Here is a 23,549-nt window from a genome sequence, read left to right as displayed (position 1 = left end):
CAATGTTTCATAAGTGAAAGTAAACAAAAATTTTAAGGACATATCCCCTCATGTGAAACTGTCACATGAACTGGGACATGTCCATTAATTTTATTAAAAACTTTTAAAGCACTTTAAAAAACCTTCATGAAACCTCATCCCACTGTGGATGAGGTTCCATGAAAAATGCAAAGGCTGCCTGGGCTCTTTGTATGCCCACCAACCTTTTGGAGGTTGGACGGGCAGCTCGGTTTATTAGTTTAATGGATATTTAAATGGCCCTAATAGGCCTTTGACAGCGCCGAACTGAAAATCTAAGTGACGTGCAGTGACATCGGGATGCACGCCCAACGTCACCCTGCATTGCTTTACGCCTCGGCGAGTGGTCCCACCCCACTCCCCTGCTTGCTGGGCTGAAGATTCTGCCCCCCAGTATATCAGGAAAAGGATACATGAGTCTTCTAGCTGAAGAACAATTGCAGGAAGAAAGGCCATTCTTTTACTTTACCAGATGTGTTTAACATCGTTTATAAGGTTCCCTCCGATATAGTCAACCAGGGAAGGATTTAACAGAATTTCAAAACATTTTGCCAACTAAACTTTATACTTCCATGTCCCAGCACCCCTGATAGGTTCTTCCTCCCATCTTTTGTTATCTAAGCCTATCGTCGTAGCCATCGATTCCCTTCTTGTTTGCCTAGCTTCCCCTTAAATGCATCTATACTATTTGCTTCAACCACTCCCTGTGTCAGCAAGTTCCACATTCTCATCACTCTTTTGGTGAAGAAGTTTCTTCTGAATTCCCTATTGAATTTCTTGGTGGTTATCTTATATTGATGGCCCCTTTGAATGCTCTCTTTCAGCTGGTAAGCTAAATAAAATTGTTTTATAACAGTGGGCTGGATTTTAGATTCCCAAACCAGGCATGTTGTCGCTATCACCTCCGCCCCGCCCCATGCTGATGAAAAATTTGGCATGATGACATTAGGTTGGCGACTCAACATCAGCATTCAGATCACGTGAGGCGCACAAGCACTGAAATCGACAGCCTGCCCGCCATTTTGAAATAATTTATTAGCAAGCTATTAAGCTTTTTTCATTGCCTGCTGCATTTTTCAGGCGTCAGATGTAAAAGGGTTTGAGAGTCTTTTAGGCCAGCTAAAATGAAGGGGCATAAGGGTGCCAGAAAAGTCTTGCCACTGGGAATGTTGATGAATGAACCAGCAGATTCTGCTGGGGAAGGGGACAGTGTCTCTATGATTTTTAATGACATTAAAACATTTTTTTTTTTTTGCACCTTCAATGAATACTAATGACTGATTCTGAGAGAAGGGGGCCTTTACAATTCTAGCCGAGGCCTCTGCATTACTCCTCTGCCGCGTGACGTCCCAGCCTACAATGCCAATCCTCAGAACCCACAAGTTATGTAATCAAAGTGAGGTGTGATTCATATTCCACTGTGTAGCTGTAACAAAAATTCATCACTACTAATATTTATATTAACTCAAAGTCGCCAGCTGACTGTACTCTGGCATCTAAAACAGGAATGATAAGCATTTATTTATTCACAGGATATGGGCATCACTGACTAAACCAGCATTTATTGCCCGTTCCTAATTGCCCTTGAGAAGGTGGTGGATGGGGTGCCATTCAAGTAGGTTGCCTTGTCCTGGTTAGTGTCGAGCTTTTGGAGTATTTGTTGGAGCTGCACTCATCCAGGCAAGTGGGGAGTATTCCATCACACTCCTGACTTGTGCCTTTTAGATGGTGGTCAGGCCTTGGGGAGTCAGGAGGTGAGTTACTTCCTGCAGAATTCCGAGCCTCTGACCTGTTCTTGCAGCCACAGTATTTATATGGCTGGTCCAGTTCAGTTTCTGGTCAATGGTAACCCCCAGGATGTTGATAGTGGGGGATTCAGCAATGGTAATGCCATTGAATGTTAAGAGGAGATGCCTAGAGCCTCTCTTGTTGCAAATAACCTGATAATAGCTGCAAGGTTGGTCTGGAGCCAGGGGAAGGGCTTCTAGTCAAGATGCAAGCTCCCTGTGCACCCATGATTGTCTTCCTTCCCACTGAATGTTTGCTAATTGGCTGCAACGAGAATTAATTGGCATAATAAATGGTGGGGGTGGGGGGAAGCAGACTGGGGCACTTCAGGGTCCCTCACCTTGCCGTGTAGTTTTAAATCCAGCCCCTTAGTCCCTGTAATGGATCAGCCCTTGGTGCTGTACAGTGAGCTGTTGTTTCACAGTGCCTTTCTGTAGGTTTTATAATGTATTCATGATCTTTTCCTTTAGAATCTGTACATAAGTTAATTGATGGTATTCAGATTAGGCCAAGCCTATTCTTACAGACTACATAAAATATCTGGCAAAGGAACAGGCCATTTGGCCCAACCAGTCCATGCTGGTGTTTATGCTCTGCTTGAGAATCCTCCCATCTTTTCTCACCTTAATCTACCATTGTAACCATTGATTCTTTTCCCCCTCATATGTTTATCTAGCTTCTCCTTAAATGCATCTGTACTATTTACTACAACCATTCCCTGTAGTAGCGAGTTCCACATTCTCACCACTGTTTAGTTGAAGAAGTTTCTTCTGAATTCTCCTTTGGATTTCTTGGTGACTATCTTATCTTGATGGCCTCTTGTTATGCTATTCGCCACAAGAGGAAACATTCTCCCTGTTTCCACTCTATCAAAAGCTTTCATCATTTTAAAGACCTCTATTTGGTCACCCCTCAGCCTTTTTTTTCCAAGAGAAAAGGGACCCAGCTTGTCAATTCTTTTCTGATATTTATACCCACACGTTTTTTGGCGTCAACTTGTAAATCGTCTCTGCAATCTCTCCAGTGCTTCTATATCCTTTTTGTAATATGGTGACTAGAATTCTACGCAGTACTCTTAAATGTGGTCTAACCAAGGTTCGATAAAGGTTCAGCATAATTCCCCTACTTCTCATTCCTAGCCCTTTAGGAATAAAGCCTAGCACTTGCTTTGCCTTTTTTTTCTAATGCCCTTGTTAATCTGTGGTGCAGCTTTTAGTGATTGCTGTATTTGTACTCTGACATCCCTTTGTTCTTCTATCCTACCTAGACTTGCAGCTTCCAAGCAAGAAATGACAACCCCCCCCCCCAATTCTTCCTACCAAAAAGTGCAGCTTCACATTCACCTGTGCTGAATGTCATTTGCCCATTCTGCAAGACTGAAGTAGATCTTTGAAATGTTCTCCTTCTTATTAACAGTTGATTAAGTATCAACTGAGGCATAAAATTCAATGGTCGTCAGAAAGAACTGAGACAAAGGCCATCGCCTCAGCCAGTCAAATGTGATCTCGATTGGCAGAAGCAGTGGTGATAATGGACACTGAATGCGTAATACCATCGCATAAGTAGATGTATATATTTTTACCAGTCATCATTAGTTAATACAAACAATACCCTTTTCGCTGGCCCTGGCAATTCTGTGAAAGACAAACATGTTATCTGCTGCTTAACATCTAATTTAGTATTATTGGTAGCCTGCACTGTGGGGCTACCTTTTAAGTGGAGTTTATTTTTCATGTGTTTTCCATGAAATTTCAAGGACAAAAGCCCAGCCTTAATCATAATTAGCTGCATGGCAACGAGGGGAGAGAAGAAAGTCACTCTGGCACAATACTTTAATTAGTTGAGTAGTTCTGCACTTTACTATAGTGAACATGTGGTTTGAAGATATTCATAAGGATTTTTTTATGAATATGTTGGGTAAATAATTAGAGCTTTTTATTAGGAGCAGTAATGATGTTGCTACTCCTACTGTGTTTATTACAGTTGAGTTAATGTGTTTGTTAGTTCTTAAAACTCTAAGGATAAGATCAGTCATATAGAATCATTTTTATTGGTCCCTGAATTCATGAAATGTAATCCAAACACAGGCTTCTAAGTGCTGTAGTGTATGAATGGCTGGAAGTAAAGTTTTAAGGACTTTTACCTGAGTGTTTATTTTACTGGAGAAGTGACTGTTTGACATTACTGCTGTCAACGCATAAACACTTGCAGTAGGTAGCAGCCCTGTGTCATATGTATTGTGCAGGAAGTTTTATCATTAATCACCTAACCTGGAATATCAGTAATGAAGAACTCTGTCTGGAAGTACACTTCCTTTTTCAAGTTAACCTAAAGATGTGCGCCTGAATTGAGTGTTTTAATCACTCAATTCCCAAAATTCCCCTCCCAGTTTCTCAGAAAAATAGAGTTTGGCATTGCACTACCAAGCCCTTGATTACAGTATACTCAATAAGTAATCTGTGTAATTATTTAAAAAAATACATTTTGGGCCTGAGAATTCCCTCCGTAAATTTCTCTGCCTTGCTTAACACCTACCTCTTAGACAAAGCATTTGGTCGTCTGCCCTAGCATCTGCTTATGCGACTCAGTGTTATACTTCTTTCTTTTATAATACTCTTGTGAAGTGCCTTGGGACACTTTGTTATGCTGAAAGTGCAATATAATTACTATTTCTTATTGTAGGTACATCAATGAGATAATTTACTTGAATGATTAGAATTGTGTTGGGAAATGACACTAATGAGGATGGATATCTATGTTCATTCTCATTCTGGAGTTTGCTTGTATATTTTTGCACCACTGATTCATTTTTAAGTTGTGTAAACATTTATAGAGGGGCCTAGATTGGCCTAAATTCCCATTGTAACTTAAGGAATATGGGTACCCTGGCTGACATTTGACGCATGAAAGCAACACAACTTTTACAATAAAGTTGAATGGAATTAAGCATTTAAAAGTAGAACATAGTCCTCCCAATCTAATGGCCTGTAGGTCATTAATCATACAGCCACGACTGCGATAGTTTGTAAGCACAAACCGCCATTCTTTAAATGCAGTTGAAAATTTGAAAGTCTTCCTACTTACTACGTAGGCCAACCCTTGGAATGAGGACAGATGAAAGACAGGCAAGACAGGCCTGCTATGTATTTGAAGCTTTCTTCTGATTCTGTTACAAAGGTAAATGTTGCTTTTACCAGTTGAATCCCTTTTTCTAGTGATCTCTGACAGGATTGTTCACTGTATTGCCATTCACAAAGTCAATGCCCATTGTAGGCGAAGCTCATTGCATACAATCTGCAATATCATTACAAATGTTAGGGTGCCAACATTTGCTGCATTTGAAAAGCTGCATGCTAAACATTGTAAAATTGCTACGTGACTTGATAAGGCGTAATAAGAATACTGTAGTCAAAAGAAGCATTTTTTTTAACCGAATGTTTCGATGCAGTGGTTTGTGTCCATCTGGGTTAGCAGGTTGAGGGATCAAGCTCCATTTTAGATGAAATTTTGAACTGAGGTGCCTATCTGCTTGTTCGAGTGGTTCATCTTGGTCCTGCTGCTGTTCAACAAAGGAGAAGAGTTCAAAACAAAAACAGAATTACCTGGAAAAACTCAGCAGGTCTGGCAGCATCGGCGGAGAAGAAAAGAGTTGACGTTTCGAGTCCTCATGACCCTTCGACAGAACTTGAGTTCAAGTCCAGGAAAGAGCTGAAATATAAGCTGGTTTAAGGTGTGTGTGTGGGGGGCGGAGAGATAGAGAGACAGAGAGGTGGAGGGGGTTGGTGTGGTTGTAGGGACAAACAAGCAGTGATAGAAGCAGATCATCAAAAGATGTCAACGACAATAGTACAATAGAACATATAAGTGTTAAAGTTAAAGTTGGTGATATTATCTAAACGAATGTGCTAATTAAGAATGGATGGTAGGGTACTCAAGGTATAGCTCTAGTGGTCTGTCCGCAAGAATGACCCAAACCTCCCTGTCGCTTGCCATTTTAACACTCCACCCTGCTCTCTTGCCCACATGTCTGTCCTTGGCTTGCTGCATTGTTCCAGTGAAGCCCAACGCAAACTGGAGGAACAACACCTCATCTTCCGACTAGGGACTTTACAGCCTTCCGGACTGAATATTGAATTCAACAACTTTAGGTCGTGAGCTCCCTCCCCCATCCCCACCCCCTTTCTGTTTCCCCCTTCTCTTTTTTTTTCCCAACAAATTATAAAGATTTTCCTTTTCCATTATTAAAAAAAAACCCACTAGAGCTATACCTTGAGTGCCCTACCATCCATTCTTAATTAGCACATTCGTTTAGATAATATCACCAACTTTAACTTTAACACCTATGTGTTCTATTGTACTATTGTCGTTGACATCTTTTGATGATCTGCTTCTATCACTGCTTGTTTGTCCCTACAACCACACCAACCCCCTCCACCTCTCTGTCTCTCTATCTCTCCGCCCCCCACACACACACCTTAAACCAGCTTATATTTCAGCTCTTTCCTGGACTCGAACTCAAGTTCTGTTGAAGGGTCATGAGGACTCGAAACGTCAACTCTTTTCTTCTCCGCCGATGCTGCCAGACCTGCTGAGTTTTTCCAGGTAATTCTGTTTTTGTTTTGGATTTCCAGCATCCGCAGTTTTTTTGTTTTTATCAAGGAGAAGAGTTCCCCTGGTACCTTGGACAGTGTTCCTCCTGCAATGAAAGCCATCAAAAACTTCACCTTATTGTGGTTTTTTGGAACTGTGCTTTTCCGAAGATGGCTGTTGCATGTCATAGAATTATGCTATGATACATCACAATGAGGCCATTTGGCCCATTGTGCCTGTGCTGGCTCTTTGAAAGAGGTATCCATTTATTTTGTATATTCGTTTTGGGATGTGAGCCTTGTTAGCATTTATTGCTCAACTCTAAATTGCTTTTGAGAAGGTTGTAGTGAGCACCACCTTGAACCACTGCAGTCCATATGTTGTAGGTGCATTCATGGTGCTGTTAGGGAGGAAGTGACAGCGAAGGAACGGCGATATAGTTCTAATTCCAGGATGGTGTGTGGTTTGGAGGGGAGCTTGTGGGTGGTGGTGTTCCCATGCGTCTGTTGCCATTGTCCTTCTAGTCTGTAGAGGCTGAGAGTTTGGAAGGTGCAGTGGAAGGAACCTTGTAGCACTATCTGGCTTGAAATTTCCACCTATGATCATTTCAATACTTTAAACATAGCTGTCCACTCACCCTTTCTCTTGTCTAAGGGACATGAGAGGATTCCTGGATCACATGGCAATATACTTGGAGGAAATGGGGCTGTGAAACAGCACCCAGTAATACCATGTATCTCATGGTGGCCCATACATGGCTTTTTGAAAAGGTTTCTCCTCACCCATGCCAGCCCCATGCAACTTTACTGCTTGTGCTTTGCTTCGCATGCATTGCTATATTTCAGGATGGCACACTTTCATGGTGCAGAATGTAAACTTTACTGCAGCTCTGACCTTCAAGGCCATAACACTTAATTTCATGGCATGATGTCCAATTACACGTCGGTGACCTGGACTTGTGCTTCAAGTTCTAATCTCTTGCTTACTTTTTTTCTGCTGATACAGCAAGCCCAGTCCTGGACAATGTCCTCACGTGTCAAGTCTCTTTGTGGCATGCGGCAGTACTATTGAGAATCTGTGGATCAGCCCACCTGGGTAATGGTGATCTGTGCCTTTTGCTTCAATTATAGTCAGACACTTCTCCTAATGACTGCCCTGGAAGCTCGCCTTGTTCTCCAGTTCCCAGATAGGGTGGGCCATTCTTCTGCACTGTGTAGCTGCAGAGGTCAGTGAAACACCTCAGACTGGTGGATGGTAATAGGAAGAAAAATTTATGTCGCTCAACAAACAAAGCTGTAATATAAAAAAAACTTGCTCTTCAAGGAGTAGCATTTTTTTTAAACTGCAATTGCTCAGCAGCTTTTGATTTAAGAGGAACAGGAAGTTACCTTTGGCTTTTTGCCAGCTGATACCCTCACCCTCACATTGGCATAGATTGCTTGGATTTGCAGATAAACTCTGACTTTATTTTTGGGAGTCTGAATGAGGCTGTATTTTTAAAATGCAGCTTTGGTGCAAAGCCTTCACCGATTGCACCCCTCCCAAACCCCCCTCCGCCCACCCATGCCCTGTACCTGGCATAGTTGTGCCACATGAATGAAGCAGGTTTTTAGACCCCATGTCACTGATTATAACATACTGCCATCATCTTGTGGAATATACTAAAGGTTCTGTGGCAGCATTTGTCCTTTAAATGCCAATTTAAAATCAATGTGCGGTTCTTCATATCCCTTTTGTGTAAGGAAGTATTAAGTTCTGTGTGCTCAAAAAAGAACTGAAAATTCTATAAACTCTTCAGATTACATTATTGACCTGTTTAAATCACAGAAATTCAGTATCTACTAGCACAGGAAAAATGGCCAGATGTTTACACAGAACTGGTACACAGTATTTACAGCACAGAAAAAGGATATCCAGTCCAACAGGTCCATGCTAGTGTTAATGCTCCACACAATCTTCCTCCTACCCTCCTTCAACTAAGCCCATCAACATATCCTTCTATCTCTATCTCCCTCGAGTTTATCTAGCTTCCTCCTGAACGCATTTATGCTAATTGCCTCAAATACTCCTTGTGGTATTCTAATCAGTCCCTAGATAAAGAAGTTCCTCCTGAATTCCCTAATCGGATTTATTTGTGACAATCTTGTAATTATGGCTCCTGGTCCTGTTCTCCCCTGCAAGTGCAACATCATCTCTTATTGAACCCTTTCATAATTTTAAAGACCTCTATCAGGTTACCCCCGAGTCTTTTCTAGAGAAAAGAGGTTGAGCTTGTTCAATCTTTCCTGATAGATATATCCTCTCAGTCCGGGTGCGATTCAAGTAAATCATTTTCTTTTGCACCTTCTTAAGTGATTCTGTATCCTTTTTAAATTTTGGATATGAGATCTGTTCTTGCTTCAAGCGGGGCAAATACGTCAGACGTTATGGGTGCTGTTTTCTGTTCCTCATCTCCCAGATCAAACAACTGTTCCAAACCAGCAGTTGTGCAGCACAATAGCTATGATTGATTTTTGCCCTTCTATTCCTTCGCTACTCCTTAAGCCACCACCCTTGCCCCTGGCAGTCTGTATATGATTGGTTATTTGCTGTTTGCAGGATCATTAATATGTAATTACATGCTCTCACTTGATCGTCCAGTGTGATGACCCTTACCCAACAAACATGCTTGTACAAATTTTCAGAGGAAACAATAATCATTGTAATTTATATTCTGCTGTTTTGAGGACGAGTGAGCAATTACATTTTTCTTGATGCAGTGAAATGATCACGAGTGGGAAAGTACTGTCTGATATATTAATCTGAGTGTCAAATGGAGATTCTGCAGATGCATAAATGTCTATGTTATAGAGGCCAGCATGACAATCACAGCACTTCAGAGCAAAGTCTGAAGTGTTCTGAGGTGTTTCTGAGAAATTAGATAATATCTTTACTCTTTGTGAAAAAGAGTTAAAAAACTTTGCACGGCTGGTTGTCTAGTGGATAGATTTGTTTTTAATATAAAATACTGCGGATACTGGAAATCTGAAACAAAAACTGCTGGAAAAACTCAGCAGGTCTGACAGCATCTGTGGTTTGTTTTTAAATTGTCTTGAAAACTTGTTTAGATAACAGAAAATTTCAAGTTGTTGGTCTTGGGGTATTTTTATAGTGATATTTGTGTAATATTTCGTGATTTCTTGAGTTGCAAATTGCAGTGTTCATAAGTATGGCATATTTGAGGCTTTCTGAACAAAAGCCACCTCACCTTTTAGGTAGGATTCTAACCTAAGTAAATCAGTGACTAGTTGAAAGGTAAACCATTTGTTAGTTACTTCCTGATTTGAATGCTGTATTAGATCCAGTATAACTCATTTGTGTTTATAATAGTTGACAAAGTTATGTTAAGCAGAACAGAGGCAGGAAAATAACAATTTGCCCATATTTTTTCGTTTCACTTTTGAAAGCCCTCGGGAATTTCCCTACATGATGTTCAATCTGTGCTGCAACCATCACGTATTTCTTAATTTGCTCAGTTCCTGATCCAACCCCTCTCCAGATACTGTTTACTGGGATATAGTGCTATGGCCTATGACTCACATTGTGGCCATTCTTCATGTACGAGGCAAAGCGATGAACTTTTACAGCCTATTTGACCATGGTGGGAGGTGGTCAAGTTTATAGAAATATAGAAACTAGGAGCAGGAGAAGGCCATTTGGCCCTTCGAGCCTGCTCCGCCATTCATTATGACCATGACTGATCATCCAACTCAAGTTGATTCTATGGAAAAACTCAGCAGGTCTGGCAGCATCGGCGGAGAAGAACAAAGTTGACGTTTCGAGTCCCGAAGACCCCTGAAGGGTCATGAGGACTCGAAACGTCAACTTTGTTCTTCTCTGCCGATGCTGCCAGACCTGCTGAGTTTTTCCAGGTATTTCTGTTTTTGTTTTGGATTTCTAGCATCCGCAGTTTTTTGTTTTTATCTAGTTGATTCTATCCTCGGCTGATTTTCCAGCAGTTGAATAAAAAGAAAAGATTTGTAATTATTTTGCACCTTTCATGACAACAGGATGAACTGGAATACTTTACAAAAATGCAGTGGCTAATTTGCGTACGGTAAATTCCGAGAAAGCAGAAATGTAATAATGACCGGGTTATCTTTTTTTTTAGTGGTGTCGATTGAGGGATAAATATTGACCAGGATACAGTGGAAAACTCCCTGCCCTTCTTCAAAATATTCTTTACAGTGCAGCACTCCCAGCACCACACTAGAGTGTCAGACATGATTTTTGTGCTCACGCATCTGGAATGAGACTTGAACCCACATCCTTCTGATTCAGAGGTAAACGTAGCACCAGCTGAGCTGATGGCTAATAACAGTGTGCACAAATTCGAAAGGATCTTGGCAACCTTGATCACTGAGTTGTGAAATGGCAGGTGCAATTTAATACAGGGAAATGTGAGATTGAGATTTGGCAGTGGAAGGTCTGTATAGCTTGAGGAGGTCCAGTTTACCCATGATTTACCTTTTAGAGTTCTGAGGGGAAACTTAGAAGCATGAAATTATAAAAGATCTTTGCTTTTATGAAACATTTGATAATTTTATAGCCATTTATCTTATGTTTGAAGATTATACCCCTGACTTCAATTGTTTTTCTTTGTATGCAAGTTGGAAATGGAAAAATGTGGAATATGAAGTAAGAGAACTTTTAGTCTCTGTAGGAACTTACAGACACACCAGTACCATCTGTTTCTCTTCAAATGTAAACAAATAGAAGAGTGCTTGAAGAAGTTGTTTGGCTTGACAGTTATCGTAGTACATAGGGCATCTTGACGGTAACATTGAACTAATTCCAGTATCTGCAGTATCTTGCTTTTATCCCTGAAAAAAAAAATTGGCCAATTAAAAAAAAAATGCATTAGAAATAATGCTCTTTTTAAAAAAGTGTTTTCTTAGCGACACTCTCAGCCTTGGCCAATTAGAATGGTTTCAAGAAAGAGGGTTATTTTATGATCCAAATGATCCATTAGAATTTGCTGTTGGCTCAAATCTTTGACCTTGTTTAGATAAAACAATTTGCACCTTTTCAGTATTTTACTGTTCCTGGTTTATCTAGCATTTTCTTTTAATGCAGGTGGAAGGCATGATTTAAGTAATTCTGCATTATTGTGAGGTGGTGGTGATTGACACTTGCATTATGAATGGTATGCGCTGGGCTAGTTTTATTCAAAGTGCCTTTGGTGTTTTAGAGAGGAGTTAAACTTGTAAATCAGAATGTCCTGAGGGTATGGTTGTGAATTTTCAATTCAATCTATATCAAAGTCTGGTATATACTTACTGTTTTGTAAAATGGCAGATCTCTGTGTGGCTGTCTCTTGTTCCGTGTTGTACGTGTTAATGAAAATTGGACCCCTTTGTCTTTTAGTTTAACATCCAGTTTTTCTCCCTTCCTGTTCTGAAGGCAGTGACGCACACTGGTATGCAATTTTGCAAGTGCAGGTAACCCTTGAGCATTTTTGCATGTATAAGCATTGGTCATGAATATTGGCAGCCTGTTGAAGTGCAGAGGCAGGTCCAGTTCTGGCCTTGTCTGATCTCCATTTGAGTTTTTCAACAGAGGGGAAGGGGGAGATCTCTGCTCAGCCATTGAGAATGTGCATTTCAGTTGCCATTCCCCTCTCCAGCTAGGGGCTGCTGAGGTCAGTTGTATTGTGTCCACCACTGCTTTTGGCTGAGACAAACAAAGCAGCATGGAGCAGGAAATGACTCTGGAATCCTCCAGGCTCTAGTTGTTGTAATCAGATCGTTTAACGAAAAATGTGATTGGATACCTTAAATCTACTGTCAGGTTAAGTGTGATGCTTTTTTAAAAAAGTCAACAATGTAATATAAATAAAACAAGCCATTATGTTTTTTCTTTTCTTTTCCGCTGATGCTGCCAGACTTGCTGAGTTTTTCCAGGTAATTCTGTTTTTGTTTTGGATTTCCAGCATCCGCAGTTTTTTGTTTTTAAGCCATTATTTTTGTTACATTAAATGCTAGAAGATCTTGACTGTAATTTGTGCCATTCCAATAGTTTTAATGATTTATCCTTGTTTAATAAAGTTTATCAAATTGTCAAACTTATATAATCTTGGATAATGGAATTTATATTAAAAGTGAATCAAAAAAGCAGTTTTACTTTCTTGACTTACCTCTATTCCCCAACACTGGTTTTAGGCTGTACATCCTCCAATGAAGTGCCAGTGAACTAACCTATAAAATCATTTTTTTTTTGTGTAGCAGTTTTTTGTGCAATGTGTTTTGACCCTCTCATTGTGCTAAGTATATTGTTCTGAATTCCAACTCCCTCCAACTAACAAGAACAGGATGAGGGGAATGACTTGCATCTCCTGATGCTACTGTTTTTCCACCATGTCTCAGTATTAACCTTTTTATTGGGCAAGTAAGCAGCACACCCACCCCAACCTGGCTAGGCCCTGTTTAACTCCGCAGACATATAGCGGAGGCAATGGTGTTATGGTTATTGTTGTTGGACTAGTAATCGGGATCCTCTGTTTCGAATCCTGCCACGGCGAGCAGAAAAACCTGGATTTAAAAGTCTAAGGATGGCCATGGAAACCCACCTGGTTCACTAATGTCCTTTAGAGAAGGAAATCTGCTGTCCTTACCTGGTCTGGCCTACACGTGACTCCAGCCCCACAGCAATGCCCTCTGAACAAGGGCAATTTGGGATGGGCAATAAATGTTTGCCTAGCCATGCCCACATCCCAACGAATAAAAAAAAACAAATATAAAAAAAAAATCAGGGTAATGTCAGCCAGAACTGACCTATTTTAGTCTAAGGCCTGAGCTGGGAAGCAGTAGTGATTTCCATGTTGCTAAACTTGCTGGGAGGGTGATTGTGAGCCAGAAGAAACTTGTAATTTTTTGATTTTTGTTTTGGGTTTTGTTGCAGGAGTGCTCCTCTGAAACTCACGGGGAAGCCTTGGGCCTCCCTTACCCTAAGCTTCTTGCCCCACCTCCTGGAATGGCAGGGTTCAATCCGATCCCGTGGGTCTCCAGCTGCAGTCACCTGCTTGTGATCTACCATTCCTGCTCTCTGGCCAGGCCCTAGATCTGACTGGGTTTGGTCGTGACCCTGAGGACATCGTTGGAAGTATAACATTCCCAGTCTCTCCAGGTCATGCCTCCAGCTACAGGTTAGGATGCAGCACATGCAACCCCAATCCCCTTCCTCCCTCCCAACCACCATAAAGACACATGACCTTCATATTCCAATCTCTTTATAATAAAGACTAACTTACCATTTGCTTTTCCAGTTGCTTGCTAACCTACATGTTAACTTTGTGGCAAGGGCAAGGACACCCAAGTCTCTCTAGATACCAGCATTTCCCAGTCACTTAACATTTAAAAAAAAAATTCAGCTTTATTCCTTTTCCTTCCAAAATGGATAACTTCACACTCCCCACATTCTATCTCTTCTGTCATATTCTTGTCCATTCGCTTAACCTGCCCATATCCCTTTGCAGTCTCGTGTCATTTTCCTTACGGCTTACTTTCCCACCTAACTTTGCCCCATCAGCAAATTTGCATATGTTACACCTGGTCCGCTCATCTAACTCAGTAATATAGATTATGAATAACTGAGGTCCAAGCACTGATCCTTGCCGTACCCTGCTTGTTGCAGCCTGACAACCCAAAATGGACCTGTTTATTCCTCCTCTGTGTACCCAGTTAACATTACACAATCAGAGGGTGTGTTGAGCAGTGTTCAGTTGAAATCTGTTCATCAGCTGTGAAATTTGTTGTTTTGCTCTATTACTGTTTGAAATGTTTTATAATTTTAGCAAGAAATAAGATTTATCTCAACAAGGTTAAAACAAATTGCACAGTGACTACAAATTCCCTCTATTAATCCCCAATTGGTTCATAATCCCCTGCCCTTGCTCTGACTTTAAACTGTTCCTCTTCTTCCATAATCCCCACCTCTACTTAGTGCTGACACTTTGCACTCTATTTCTCCCTCCCCAGCCCCCACTTCAGTTCAACATGCTAACTTTCAACTACCTTCTAACTCAAACGGGTGGTGTGCTTTCCCTTACAGTTTGTTCTCTTTCTCCATCCCCACTTCCCACTACAACTCCCCTACCATTTGCTACCACAGCTCACAATGTACAGTGGCAGTATCAACAGGAAGAACATACAAATTGCTAGACGAAGAAAGATCACTGTCTGTCTGGTTTGCCTTCTTCCACCCTGCTAGTTGCACAATGCAGTGAAACAATTATTGCTGAAATGCAATGAAACTAATATTGCTGACTAACATCAGAGCAAAGAAAAAAGAAAGACTTGCATTTCTATAGCACTTTTCTCAGCCACCAGCGCCTGAAAGCACCTTGCAGTCAATGAAGTTCTTTTGATGTGTAGTCATTGTTGTTGCACAGCAAACTCCCACAAACAGCAATATGGCAATGGCCAGATAATCTTTTTTTTGTGATATTTATTGAGGAGTAAATATTGGCCAGGACTCTGGGGATAACTTCCCCGCTTTTCTTTGAAGTAGCACTTTTGGACCTTTCACATCTACCCAAGTAAGTAGGCAGATGGGGCTCAGCTTTAACATCTCACCTGAAAGAAGACACCTGCAACAGTGCAGTCCTCCCTCAGCAGAACTCCACACTGTAATGTCAGCCATGAGTTTTGTGCTGAAAACCTGGAGTGGGGGGTGAACCCGCAACATTGTGACTCGGGCGAGGGTGCTAAAAACTGAGCTACAACTGACACCCTATCCCTATCGATTAGTCTACTACAGACCCAGAAATGACACAAGGTAAAGCCAAATGTTGAAGAACTTTGGGGACCACAGGTCTAAAATCTCTTTCCTCCAACGCACACTATTCATACCACGTGTAGTGCTTAGAGCAACAGCCTTTGAGGGAGGCATTGTTCAATCACTGCAGCAGTAACAGCAGTGGGCAGGCGTACAGGAGCAGCACTGAGGTAGGAAGAGCCCAATCTATGCCATTTTTCATTGCACCAGGTGGTATCATTTTTGGACCACTGACTCACCATCGTACATGGGTAAGTGGATCTTGCAATTCAGTATGTAGGTAGCAGATGAAATTCAATGCCACTTATGAGCTGGTGCGTTTTTGTGTTTTTTTTTTAAAAAGGCTAAAAGCCACAGTAAAAAGTGTCATGTGGAAATGCTGTGGAGCTTTGGGATTCAGGTTCACAAGACATTAAAAGGAGTACCTCAAGAGGATAAGACTATAAATAAAAGTGTTTTGTGGCAAAAGGTGTGGAATCTAATGAACAAAAAACTTTGCAATGGTGGATCTATATAAAACTTTTCATGGCCACCTTGGGAGTAATGTGTGCAATTTTGGGCTTTATACTTACAGGTAGGATGTGGAGACAACAGCACATTCACTGGGATGTTGACTTGCTAAAGATTAAAAATATGAAGTACAACTGGAAAAATTGGGGCTGCTTCCATTGCAGCAGAGGAGATTCACAGATGAATTGGAAAGAGGTGCTTAAAATTATAAAGGGATGGATGATACAGGGTTAAAAAGGCTTCTTATTAAAGGCCACAACCTGAAACATTGGCCTGAATTTTCCGAGGAGTTGGTGGGGAACACATCCTTGCTGACTCCAGCAGCCCTGATGCCATATTACCCACAACGGGGATTGATTGGCATAAAGCTGGACTTCTACCCCAACTTGGGAGGAAGACCTGCCTTGGAGAGTTGCCGGCCAATCAGACTGGCAGGTCTTCAGTCCCTCCAGGCACAGAGCTGCAGTGGCTGTAAGGGAGCTGTCTGGAACTAAGCCCTGGGACCTGGAGGACTGGTAAGTGGCAAGGGTTGGCGGGGGGTGTGGTGGTGGGCATGTAGGCAACGTCTGCGGGGATCATGAGGGGGACCATTGGGACCTCGGGGGGATAGGCCAGGAGGAGAGAGGCTGGACGTCACCGGGCCCCAAGGGGAGGGCTCCCCCAGTCAAAAGGGGTCTTCTGATGGCCAACCTCCCCCCACCCCGGGCGCGCCAAAGGCCAAACTCAGTTTATATCTCTTAGACATTCAGTGCTCCCTGAAAAATAGCTCTTGCTGCATCCTGAGATTGTCACTCAGCGTCATGTGTCATCACATGACTCTAAACCACTGTCTTCCGCATCACTGACTCACTCTATCTCAAAGCTCTCCTTCGTAGTTTCATTTCACCCTTTGCCTCATCCAGTTCTGTTGGAAGATCACGAGCTGAAACATTAACTCTGTTTTTCTCCTCATAGATGCTGTCAGACCTGCTGAGTATTTCCAGCACTTTTCTGTTTCTATAAATGAACCATTTCTGGTAGCTAAGGAGACATAGAAGATTAAGTGCAAAAGATTTAGGGCAGCGGTTAGGAGAATTTTTTTTTACACAAGGTTGCAAGACTGTAGAATGCTTTGCCAGAGATTGAAACTGTGCTCATATCAACCTTTAAGAATACGTTAGACATGTGGTTGAAGGGGGATGAAGTAAGTGCTGGTGCTGAGGATAAATTTCAACACAGACTGGTTGGCTGAACAGCCTGTTTCTGTGCTGTAATTTTGTGATTTTACATAATCTCCTAACACCCAGAAGTTGGGAAGATCCCTAATTGAGCTTGTTGCAAACAGTACCTCCTAAGGTATAAAATGTCATGGCTGTGCCAGTGGTAGGTGCTGATCTGATGCTGAATATTTTCCTCACACTAACCTTTGGATGCCATCACCTCATCTTTGTGTCCAGGGTTACATTTTAAAGAGCATACGCTCATCTCGTGTATTTAATCTGCAGCCTAGCGTCTGTTTGCATGGGACGCACGTAGAGTTTACTCTAAATACTGGATATTCAGGATCTGCATTGGTCTTAGAAATATGGTTCAGATCTATAAATCATTGATAGCAGTGAGCAAAGGCAAGCCTTTAAATGGACATGGGCCCAACACAAAGAGAGAACTGTATGACTTAACAGGCTACTCCTTTCTTCTCCCTGAGCTGGAGCCTGGGGCTTAAAGCTGCAGTGCTCTCACACAATAACAATCTGAAAAGAATGTGCATTTGGAAAGTTCTTGCCCTATTTTGGCAACCTGCCCGAAATCATATTTTCCTTCCACCGCCTTCCTACAATTTAAAAAGAATTGAATAGGTTTTAACGCCGTCAACAGATGTTTTGTTGTCCCTGGCTTTAGGAAGTCCCTCCCTCCCCCGTTCCCTTTCTCCATCTGGACAGTGCAACTAATCAAAAAGATTTATACACTAGCCTGTGTCTCACAGATTGTGTATTTTTTTGAGTAGTGAGGGTGAACATGTATTATGTAGTCATGAAAATGTTTCTCTCCCCCCACACATCCTGCGCCATTGTCGCTGTGATAATAGAATGGAATACTGATTGCTATGTGTCATCTGTCAGACTATAAGTGGACAATTGAAAGTTGCATGACAGTATGCTGAGGTGGAAAAATACATTTTTAATGGCAAACATATACCCTTTTTAAAAAATGCCATCATTCTCCACTTATGAAATACAAAGTTACTGTTGAAAGGAAGGAGAGGAGGTGGTACTTTGTGGATCTGATGATTGCAGCAAACTGTGCACCTCATTGCTAACATCCACTTTTATTTTTATTAAGTTATTCCCCTCCTTATATGCTTTGGGACAGGTTACCAAAATTATGGCAGAAAACTTTGCTAACTGACTCTCTTTGGGAATTTTTGTTGTTACGAGGTGCTGTAGATTTGACATCCAGTGGTGCGGAATCTCGATGAGTAGCACATTAAAGCTATTCTGGTGGATGTTGAAGATCCTTTGGCCTGGTTCAAAGAAGGGTAAATATTTCTCCTGATGTTCTGGCCATTATTTCGTCCTTTAACCATTACTGTCAGAATTGCATTAACTGGCTTTGCATCTTGGTGCTGTCTTAATAATTTTGAGCCAGCAACTTGTAGAATAATAAGTAAAGAACAGTCTCAGGATGTGAGCATCACAGCATTTATTGCTCATCCCTAGTTACCTTGAACGTCAGTGACTTGCTAGGTTACTTCAGAAGGTTGTTGAGTGTCAACCATGTTGATGTTGAACTGGAGGCACACGTAGGCTAAACCACATTTTCTTCTTCTTCATGCACTTCTCCTATCCCTAATGGTCACATCAGGAGTGCCTCAAGGTTCCACCCTCTATCTTCTATTCCTCGTTCATTTGTTTCCTGTCAACAACAACCATGCATTAGGATGGGCATAGAATCTGTTTCTTGAGTTTCCAACTAGGGCTGAACAAGTACCATTGTATTGTCCAAATGCTTACACAATGTTAAGCATTTGAGTAAGCCACCGACCCCCAAGAACTCCCGGCCTATTCATACGGCTAGTAGCTTAGCAATGCCACATTTAGCGGTGGCCATTGCTTGGGGCTGCACCTGGAGGATGAGGTATCATCAATGGCTGGTGACGTTAAAAGACGAGTAAATAAGAGTCCGGGCTCACTAGAGCCTGGGAGGCATGCTCTCGTGATCGGGTGGATGTGGGGGGGCAGATATCGCTAGTATCATGGAAGTGGCCATTGTCACTTGGGATGGGAGGGGGCAGGCTGGGGCCCTCTGAGGGCCATGGACTGCCCAGAAATGAGTTCTTCATCCAGAGTCCACTGGGTGGTCTCTCCAAGCAATGGTCGGCCCCCTGATGCGGGCAAAATGCCTGCAGAGGCAGTAAGAGGTCTTAAGCACCCACTGAGCTGGCTCAGTTGGGGTCCGAGGTGACAGTTGACCTGCCATCTTTCCTGTTGCTGGAAAAATAGCATGGTGCAGGAAGGTGTTGGACAGTTGACCCATTCCTGTGCCATTCTGTCTGCGTTCCCGCCTCTCAGCCTGTCCCCAAAGAGCTGGTAAAACCCAGCCTTGAATGCCAGCAAAACAGAAGTCATCTTGTTCAACACTACACCAGCTAAGACACAACCTCAGTGTTCTGTTTTGGGTGAACTTCCAACCTAGTGTCCTATCCATCACTGAGCATGCAAGACCTCCAGTGCTGGCAACACCAGCTGCATTCTGAAATGTTTTATATAAATTTTATCTTTAATCAATGAATATCTATTTATCCACGGCAAACAGTCGATCTATCTTTGAAAGGTTTTTTTCTCCTAGCTTTATCTCAACCCTTTTTATAGGAGCTCAATTTTTCCTTGGCATCTCCATGAAGCTGTGGCCTAATTTTTATTTACTTGACTGATAAAGTAGAGTCTTTTGTCACTTTCATCCTTTGGGTATAATTGGTTTCTGGAATGGACTGACCCAAAAAGCTGTCATGAGGAACTGAAAGCTTGAATTTGTTTTATTTCTCTGAATTGTGTCTTCTTCAAATTCAGTGCCAGCTGTGACTCAGTTTTTAGCATCGTTGTCTGTGAGTCAGAAGGTTGAGTGTTCAATCCCCACTCCAGGTGCTTGAACACAAGTCTAGGCTGACAGTCCAGTTCAGTACTGAGGGAGTAGTACAGTGTCGGAGGGGATGTCTTTCGCATGAGATATTAAACTGCGGCTCTGCCTGCCCCCATGGGTGGATGTAAAACATTCATTGGCACTATTTCAAAGAAGAGCAGGGGAGTTATCCCCGGTGTCCTGGACAAAATTGATCCCTCAATCAATATCATTAAAACAGATTATCGGATCATAGAAAGATGTAGCACCGAAGGAGGCCATTCTGCTTATTGTGCCTGTGCCTCTTTAAAAAAAAAACAATCCAACTAGTCTTATGCCTATTTTTTTCCCTAGAACCATGCATTTTTTTGCCATTTCAATTAGGTGACCAGTTCCCCTATGAAAGTTATGGTTGAATTTACTTCTACAATCCTTTTAGGCAGTAGATTCCAGAGGAAAAAGAGTCATTACCAAGTAGCTATTTGTGGGAGCTTGCCGTGCACAAATTGTGCTGCATTTCCTATAAGAGTGGCTACACTTCAAAAGCACTTCTTTGGCTGTAAAGCACTTTGGGATATCCTGATAAAATTTGCATTTATATAGCACCTTTTATTATTTTTGTTTTCTCTCAACTGACCTTGAAGTGACCTTGACGGTAATTGTGCACAGTGTATTATCCCCAACTGGAGGTTGTATAAGGGTAATTGTAACATTCATTCTGCATTTCTGGAAGCTGTGAATCATGAGTACAAAAAACTGTTGATCTCCATGGCATATTCTCCTAATGGTAATATTACCAGGCAATCTTTCTAATCTTGAATCCCTAAAAAAAGCCATACTAATATTAACTTATGGTGATGGTTCACAGGGTGATTTGTGGTGCATTCATACTGCAGCTTGAAACATGAAACTTGTTATAGTGTTTGGTTTCTGCCTAGCTGGACTTTAATTGTTCTTTTTATATCTATAATAAATTGGGTTATTTATATATTTTTTACACGTTTTTTCACATGATGTGCGAGTCACTGGCTAGGCTGACTAACACTTTTCATCACAAGTAGATGTTTCTATCTGCAGGGGAGTTTAAACTAGGGGCTATAAATATGCGAAAGTGACCAGTGGATCCTTTTGGAAATTCGGGAGTGACTGCTTTGCTTGGCAAGTGGTTGTTATGTGAAGTTGCACCCTTGGAGAGCGGATGACGAGAACGCATGGATGCATTTAAGAGGAATCTGGATGAGTACATAAAGGAGGAAGGAATAGAAAGATATGTAGATGTCGTTGAGATGAAGAGGGGCCTGAGAAGCCTCATGTGATGCATAAACAGGTGCGTAAAACTGCTGGGACAAATGATCTGATTTTGCGCTGTAATTCTTGTATTTAGGAAAACTTACCTGCCCAAAGTTATAATTTTAAGTATAATTTTAAGTATTTAGATCGTATAGGAATCCTCTTTAACCACTTGTTGAAAGGTAGATATAAAAAGTGCTGAGGATGTGTAATGAATCACTCTGAGTGCCTAATGCATGAGACCACATTGGAAATTCATTTTATGTGGTGTCAAATTGAAGCAAATCATAACATATCCCAAGGGAATCTTGTGCTGCTTACACGCTGGAGTTACATTGAGCATTTACACCAACAATTTAGCGTCCATGTGAAGCAAAAAGCACTTTACACAGATGCAAAACGTGAGGCTTAGTTACACCCTTCAATAGCTGGAAAAGCCACACCGTAATTTAAAATAAAGATAACAGATGGTAGATAAGACCTCCAGGGTATCATTTGAATTAAGATCAGTGTAATTAAATAGTTGAGACGAACTGGGATCAGGCCATGCATAGAAATGGATCTCGAGAATAGCCTTTGGTTACTGAAGTGAAATGTTGTAGGTTTAATGTATTTTGCATAATTTTTGTATTTTTCTTGCGCACTCAACTGACTTTTTATGATTCAATGCCTTTCAAATCAATAGATTATTCATTGCTTGATCAAAGCAATGGCTCCATGACTAGTTATCTGGCTATGCTTTTAACCTTGTGGGTAATTCACTAAATGGGTCCAGACGTGGGCTCTTAGGGAGTGAGGGTGAATTTATCCCTTTTGTAAACCATATCAGATAATGGATTTTTAACACTCAGAAGTGAAGGATGAGTTGGACACAGGAATTCAACAAATGTATTTGGAAATGGAATGCAATGGGCATGCCCATCCAATAAAAAAAAATCTGAGATTGCTATAGAAAAGAAATGTTCACATCAAATATTGAGGTATAGAACACCATGTTCGTTGGTTGCTCTCTCTCAAATTTATGCTTCATGGTAGTGTTTATTTTCATATGAGAAATACAATATCAAAAGTTTTTGGAATTTATTGTCCTACTAAACTTTTTTAAAAAAAAAAGCAGGGTGAAGGGCAATAATGGGGGATGTCACAGTTATGGGAGAAAGTGAAAGAGAAGTCGTCAAAGTAAATCGAGCAATAATTATCTAGGTGACATTAAGCTCGGATTTTAAAAGCCTGCAGGTTATGAAATGGAGAAAAGATTAAAGGAGCTATTTTGAGGTTTTGGGGAAGAATGAATTGATGAATAGGCAATTACAATTCGATATGATTGAGATGGAGGAGCATTTGAGATTTGTGGAGCAAGATTTACCAGTGGAGATGACGCAGGAATCCACTTGATGTCAGAAAAGAAAGTGAGGGCCTAAGAATGTCAGTGGATAGAACCATTCAAGGAGCCATATAAGAAATGATGAAACCATGTCTTTAAATAATAATGACCCAGTTGAAGGACATGGTATAGGTCAAGATGTATTTATTCAGCTACTGCCCTGCCAGAAGATCAGAGTTATTAAGTACTGAGGGTTTGCAATCTAAAGAATGTAGACAGTAGAATCATTTAATAGAAGAATGAATGGGGTGGATGATTATGGTGGAGGACATTGCCATGAAGGAGGAACTATGCAAGAGGAGAGCTTTCTCTCCTGTCAGCCTGATTAAATGTGAAAAAATGGGAATGATCTATCAACGACCGTTCAGATGGAACAATTTAAGATGAAACCTTATATGTATGACTAATGTATTGGAAAAGAATGACAGAAACTGTAGGACCATTGCAAACCAGTAGTGCAAAACAGAGTGAAAGACCAGAATAAAACTGAGGGACCAGCACCAAGGGAGCACATTAGAGTTTGTGAAGCTGAGCAGAAGCAGAGAATATATTAATTGCCAATCTTGAATAGATTACTGCAATAGGAAAAAAAAGATATTATGTATAAAGGAAAAGAATTAAAGTTTGAAATGTGTAAATTGTTGAGCAGCGCTATTAAAACAGCTCAACTGACTGCTCTGCTGGTGGCTCAAAGTTTAACCAGTGAATAGCTGAGCCTGATGGACTAGAAGGTCAGAGTTTTGATCTTTGGTCTGGGTTGAGTTAGCTGACAACAGTAATAGCAATGCTACCATTGGCCTCAGTGAGCAGGTTAGGAAAGGAATAATTGCCCAGGATTCTTCTGATATAAATCTACTGAGGCTTGCTGGAAGTGTGTTTGTGTAAGGAAAGAATTGAGCTCAACATTGATACACCCTGTGTAAAATAGCTTATAGAAATTTAATGTCGAGACTTGCACATGATTAATGGGCATTTGGATCGGATACCACAGGGTGGCTAAGCCCATGGATTAGCCATGGATCAGAGTCAAAGCCTTCAGGAAGGAGGAAAAAAACTATGG

The 23,549-nt window shown here is 41.3% G+C and overlaps 1 protein-coding gene across 3 annotated transcripts in view; it reads left to right on the top strand.

Annotated features, from left to right (window-relative positions):
• The window catches only part of ccny (cyclin Y), a 266,160-nt gene that overhangs the window by 49,247 nt on the left and 193,364 nt on the right, over positions 1-23,549 (top strand). Inside the window, exon 1 of one of the 3 annotated variants that reach the window (XM_041184301.1) lies at positions 10,551-10,718. The exons of 1 other annotated variant lie outside the window; for it this stretch is intronic. The gene's annotated coding sequence lies outside the window, so the exon portion shown is untranslated. Of the gene's footprint in view, positions 1-10,550; positions 10,719-21,123; positions 21,143-23,549 lie in introns of those variants that run through there. One more of the 3 variants, XM_041184300.1, reaches the window with a different exon arrangement.

The sequence above is a fragment of the Carcharodon carcharias genome, chromosome 3, assembly GCF_017639515.1.
Source record: "Carcharodon carcharias isolate sCarCar2 chromosome 3, sCarCar2.pri, whole genome shotgun sequence".
In the NCBI taxonomy this organism is placed as follows: Eukaryota; Metazoa; Chordata; class Chondrichthyes; order Lamniformes; family Lamnidae; genus Carcharodon; species Carcharodon carcharias.
The sequence above is the reverse complement of the archived record's forward strand: the minus strand, read 5'-3'. Positions and strand labels throughout refer to the sequence as shown.